At 42.9% G+C, this 6,316-nt stretch overlaps 1 protein-coding gene across 8 annotated transcripts in view; it reads right to left on the reverse strand.

Moving 5' to 3' along the window:
- Window positions 1–6,316, reverse strand: part of ERBIN (erbb2 interacting protein) — a 239,031-nt gene that overhangs the window by 161,454 nt on the left and 71,261 nt on the right. For 7 of the 8 annotated variants that reach the window (XM_019517772.1, XM_019517776.1, XM_019517770.1 and 4 more), the window contains one exon: window positions 2,026–2,082. The exons of the other annotated variant lie outside the window; for it this stretch is intronic. The gene's annotated coding sequence lies outside the window, so the exon portion shown is untranslated. The remainder of the gene's footprint in view (window positions 1–2,025; window positions 2,083–6,316) is intronic. 8 annotated transcript variants of the gene reach the window in all.

Genomic DNA, 6,316 nt, shown 5'->3' on the forward strand with positions numbered 1-6,316 from the left:
GACAGGCTGAGAGCTATGGGGCTCTTTCGCTTGGAAAAGTGCAGGCTCAGGGGTGATCCAATGGCCACCTATAAGTTTATCAGGGGTGACCACCAGGCTCTGGGGATGACGAGGTCAAATGGTCATAAACTAAGGCGAGACCATTTCAGGCTGGACATAAGGAAGAATTTCTTTACTGTCTGAGCCCCCAAGGTCTGGAACAGCCTGCCATCGGAGGTGGTTCAAGCACCTACATTGAACACCTTCAAGAGCAAATTGGATGCTTGTCTTGCTGGGATCCTATGACCCCAGCTGACTTCCTGCTCTTTGGGCAGGGGGCTGTACTCGATCTTCCGAGGTCCCTTCCAGCCCAAATGTCCATGAAATCTATGAAATCTTAAAAGAAGACTGCCTCCTCAAAATTGTTGCTTTCCTATGAAATATGGTCCAGAATAACAAATTCATTTTAATACTTTTGATAAAATTACTGTCACCCCACACTATGTCAAGTTAATGCAGCAGAAAAAGTAAGAACAAGTTTGCCATGTGTCCACCATGCAGAATAAGTACAGACTCCTAGGGAAGAAAGGAAAGACCCTATGAACTGCCAAATATCCTCCAGGCATTTGTTGTCCATTCTAATATAATACAGGGCTTAGTCTGCCTGTATGTTTGTCTGTCTGTCCATAACACTTTTGGCCAACTGTGCATGCACTGGCGAGAGGGTAGACAGCGACTGGCTGTGCAGGCCCAAGTTTGAGCTGCTGTCGGGGAAGTTTGTGGCGGCAGCAAATATGCCCCAGCCGCCCGAGCAATAGGGCTTCCCACACCTCTCCGCTGGAGGATGAAGCGGGGATCACGGTGGGGCACCCCCCCCCCAACACCTGCCAGAACAGCCAGCAGGAAGGGAGGGAGGGAGGAAGGGGAGCAGAAAGGGGGCCCTGACAACAGCTGGCACAGAGGGGGAGATGGCAGGAAGGAAGTGAAGGAAGCTGTGCAGGCCTGCATGGGTGCAGGGTGGGTAAGTTGAAGGGGGGGAGGGGTTCATGGTGGTGGCTATTGTTGGGGCCGGGCAGTAGGGAAGGAAGGAAGGGAGGAAGGAAAGCGGGAAGGTGAGGGCACAGTGGCAGCAGGGGGAGTCTTTACATGGCTGGCCCTGAAGGGTGAGCAGGGGACAAGGGGGGGGCCATGTAAAAACTCCCTGAAATCCATCATTCTTGACAGGCAATTAGTTAGGATTTACAGAAACTCAGTGGTTTTCCTTGAAGGTAAATGCTGTATTTTCTCACATAACCCATGCCAAATAATATATGCACTTTGCTTTGGGAAGAATGAAGAATGTAAGGAAAAAAAAATTTCCAGAGTTCCTGCTGAAAGCCAATTGTACAGATCAGGGGTAATCATTACCCCTCCCCTGGCTGCTTAGCCAAAAGTTACTGCCAATTCAGCAATGGCTGAGAAAGGGATAAAACTCTTATCTCTGATGTGGACGAGTGGACACCACCCCTGCTGCATGCTGGCTAGGAGAGATGCACAGTCCTGGGCAGCCATTCCAGTCTCCATGATTTCATTCCAGCACAGCAATTAGCACCCCAGTTAAGAGATGAACTTTAGGAAGGGGTATGTGAGTAAATACAGTAAACTAGTCTAGTTTTAGAAGCTGCATAAAATATTTTTCATGCAGCAGAAACCATCTTCCAAACCCTACTCTCCCAACAGAAAAAAGTACACTAAGCTTTAAAATGGGCAGTTCAAATTCATAACAGGATTTTCTCTTTTTAGGTCCCGGTACCTTCTCCTTGTTCACACGTGAACATGCCTAAACCACTTTGAAAATATGCATCTTTCTTTGGGTCTCACAGCAAATGTTTGTGTCTTTAGAAGTTGGCTTCCTTTCCTCATGGAAAATATTTTATTAGAACAATGTAGGATTTGACAGAGCATAAAGTCTTAAAATAAGTTAAAATTTGGTTAATTTGAGAATTGAAAGAAAACATCTCTCTTTCTGTAAACATGTTACTGGTTCAAAGGAAAAATAATATTTACCACTGTGTTATGTTTTTCTCCCTGCTGCTTCTTCCCTGAGCTTTCAAAGTCAACATTCTGTGGAAAGCAAGGGGACATAAATTTAGTCACTATTCTGTATAATTAGTCAATAAGCTGTTTTTTTAATGTGTAATAAATATAGTCATCTTACATTCAAGTCATTTAACATCACCAGCTTCATTTAAAAAGATTTGACAGACAGCAGTCTACAAATTTATGGAATGTGAATGGTTTCTCAGATGACATTCAAAACATGCCTCTGAAGTTGACGGCAACATTGCTTTCTACCTTGAATTGACATTTATTTTTAGGCCATCCCAGATAATTTTTAAACAGTTTTTAATCTAAGTTGGCAAGCATCAATAAACTATTAAAAAAAAGTTACAGAATTCATTGTAACCATGCTGAGAAACATCTATCTAATGTCAAATGTAATCTCATTTACATGAGCAGAGTTCCCTCCAAATGATTCTGAAGACAAATATTTAAGAAACAAAAATGATAAATCAAAAGTTAATGTAGTATGATGAGATCACATTTTTTCATGCATTAATCATTAAATTAATTTCCTACAGAATTCTCTCAGCCAAGATTAGACAAGGCACTCTACCCAACATTATATACATTGAACTAAAATTACTATATTTTCTCACATACTAAACGCAAATATTTTCCTCAAAAAACAGCCGCTCAAATTGGGTCACATGACTCAAACAAGGAAACTGATTTTCTGCCAAGGATAGAAGCATTCCTCTTTGATTCCTGCTCACAGCAGCAGTGGCATTTCTATTCAGGCAGTGGAGGAAGTCAATTGACTTAATGCTTCATTGTTTTTATGTTAACAGTTGCCTCTCCTTTTTAATGGTCTTGATGTTCTACCGATCAAGCTAACCTTTCTTCTGGAAATTTTGCTGCTTTTCAGCTACTCCTTTCTCTCACCTCCTATTTCACAGGTCTGTAAACTGCTTTTAGTTAACTCTTCAAAATCACAAAACCACCCATGAAGACTAGCCTTCAGCAGCTGCTAGAATTTCAGTTTTTGATTCAACAGGAAAGGGAGGATAAGTGAACTGAAGATTAGGCTCTGTCCCTAACTCCAACTCCATACAGCCATAACTCTGGAAAAAAATTTTCTTCATTCTGCCTTCCCCAAAGCAAGAGGGGTACAGTATGTGAAAAAATATGATATTTATGATAAGTTTTAAATAAAAAGGTCTGTGACAAAAAAGATGTCTGGTGAAGGAGACATCTTTTTTCAACTGAACACTTGTATGTTGGCCCAATAAAATGGAGAATTTTATGTACAATAAAAATGAAAGCAGTAAAAAAGCCTGTAAAGTGCTCTCTCCCAATACAGTTCACTCAAAAACATTTTCTGTGGTTTTAAGAAAATCACAAACAATTATGCATGAAGAAATACAAGTCAGCTGAAGTATTTCTTTAATCATATATTCAGGACAGATAAAAATAATGCTCAAGTCAGACAAGATTTTATTTAGGGCAGATTCCTACCTCAATTTTCCTTTGTACATTTACTATTCCTTGTTCATCTCGTACTTTAATTCAAGCCAACAGCCAGCCATAAAACGGTGGTAAAAAACAGGGCTTAAAAATCCACTCATGTGCCTACCCAGTGCCAGCAGTGAAAATCAGTAATCCTACTGTACTTTACATAAAGACAGAACAAGCTGACACTGGGCATAACCTTATTACTCATCTCTTGGCACTACTGCTGAGAGTACACAGGATGTGGTTGGAAATGGTCTTAGTAGGAAGAGTGCTGGGGCACTGCTGTCTATTGCCAATGTTACTAGTCTGGACAGTGTACTGTTCCCCTACATATTTTTCAAGCCTGAGCTACTTTAGTCATGCAATTTTATGAGAACACCAGTTTTCATTTAATAAAATCCTTGCCATCATTGGTAGCAGAAAGGACTAAAATGTCACCCAAGAGTACCTTAAAGGCTCAAATACGACAATTAAAATTTGTTTTTAAAACACTGCGTTTTACGATATTACCATAAACAGAAAGCCACAGATAAAGGGTCAAGCATACCTCTACGTTTCAAGTAAATCTGTTTGTGGCTAGTACATTTTATTCCAACAACTCCTATGTTGTACGAGACATATTCATTAGCAACTCCCATTACACATGCAGATTTACTGCTGTGCTATCATCTGTTCCATCTCACAAAGCTATTGTTAAACTGAAAGGGTAATGCTTTGGTGATATCAGCAGACTTAGAATTTCTCAGGGATAGACTCAGAAAGAAAATTTCCCATGTCCTAGCTTGTTATATATAGCCTTTATCAGAAGGTAAGTAGCACTGAGATTGCATAATCAAAGTATGCCTTCCAATACCAACTACAGGAAACCCTCACTATTCACTAAATTGGCATTTGCAGTTTCAAATATTCACGAATGCCGAACCTGCATCTTAAATACACTTACAGGAGCTCCTTGGGAGCTCCGTGCTTGCCGCGGCCAGGCTCCCCGCCATTGCCAGCGCAGGCGTGCCCCCACCCCCACCCACCCCCAGCCAGCAGGACACTACATTCATGAACACAGACAATGTTCATGAATACAGTGCCGTATTCACGGATTTTGCCAGTCACGGGGATCTCCAAAACGTATCCCCTGCGAATGGCGAAGATCACTTGTACACATGGAAATATATGGAACTATTCATTTTCTCAATGTCCCTGCACTAGGATTCAAAAACAGAAAGTGACTCGAGCCCCTTTAACATTCCTAAACTCTCCATTCAATTCTTACGATTACCAGACAAGACACCAAAATAAGTTTCTGAGCTGTTATTTTGACTAGATCCCTCACTGACTCCACCTTCATTCCAAAGCCCAGACTGTTTCACTTTTAAATCTGTCCCTACCATACTTATGACATGTTTTCTAACCAATGGCCCTCACCTTTGCTCAGACTATCACCCACAAGTACAATTTTCCCTCCAAGAACTTCCTTCTATATTACATGGGAGGAACTTCCTGTAAGAAACAAAATTTCCTCTCCACCTTTAAACACACCCATGCTGAGAAACTTGTAGAACATTTTATAACAGCTCCTTGATAACCACTGTTATTACCTTAAACATAATTAGCTCTGTTAGCTTTTCCTTCCTGCTTCTCTTATCTGCGTAAGTCAGTTGCCTCTCCTGATGCACATAGATTGCAAGCATTTTGGGATGTAGGCTCTGTTTTTACATGCTAATAAAAGGTCTAAAATAATATACCCCACACTGGGTGCCAATGCAATACAAGTAAATTTTACTACCTGGTACATCAGAATAAACAGCATTAAATGGATGCAGAATAATTTCAGGAGTTAATGACAACTCCAATATCCCAGGCAGTCATATTTATCAAATGCTTAAAAAAATAAAAAATAAAAAAACTGTATTAATTGTACACTCTTTTAAATGTACCCAGGGGTGCACACAGATTTGGCTGATGTGATTGTAGAGCAGCTGGCCATCATCTTTGAAAACTCATGGTGATTGGGAAAGGTCCTGGATGATAGAAAAAAGGGCAAATAGAGAGTCCAGCACAGGGCAACGAAAATGGTTTGGGGGCTAGGGCACATGACTCATAAGGAGAGGCTGAGGTAACTGAGTTTATTTAGTCTAAAGGGGATTTAACAACAGCCTTCAACTACCCAAAGGGGGGGCGGGGTTTGAAAGAGAATGTAGACCAGGGGCAGGCAAAACACAGCCTGTGGGTCACATCTGCCAGGCAATTTTATCCAGCCTGCTGGCACCCAACAATTAACTGTACCCCACCCAGCTCACACACCTCACTCTCACCCTTGTGCACAGAAGGGCCCAACCCAGGCAACACACACAGCTTCCAGGCAGTGCTGCTTCACAAAGTATGGGGCTGGGACTGGTGCAAGTGCAGAGCCTGTGCCCAAAGGGGCAGCAGGATCAAGGAGCCTGGGTAGGCAGGATGTGGGTGTGTCGAGTTCATGAGGGTGGGTGGGACGGGTGTGGGGACCCCCCACACACCCTCTCCCCCGTGGTACACAGCTCCTGCCACCAGCAGCAGCAGGCCCTTGGGGTTCTCGTGGCCATTCTGGGAGCTGCACATGGTGGCAAGGAGCAGACCCAAGCCAGTCCGCTTCTTCTGACCAGGGCTCCCCATGGCACACCTGCAGCTCCCAGCACTCGCGCATCACTGTGGGGATGCAGGGACCAGGGCCAGGCTGCCAGCTCCACTGTGCAGGGCTTCCGCTCAATGGCATGCAAGTACCAGGAGCTACACAAACACTACAGTGAGC

Source organism: Gavialis gangeticus, unplaced genomic scaffold, assembly GCF_001723915.1.
Source record: "Gavialis gangeticus isolate Ggan-Ray unplaced genomic scaffold, GavGan_comp1, whole genome shotgun sequence".
NCBI classification, from domain to species: domain Eukaryota; kingdom Metazoa; phylum Chordata; order Crocodylia; family Gavialidae; genus Gavialis; species Gavialis gangeticus.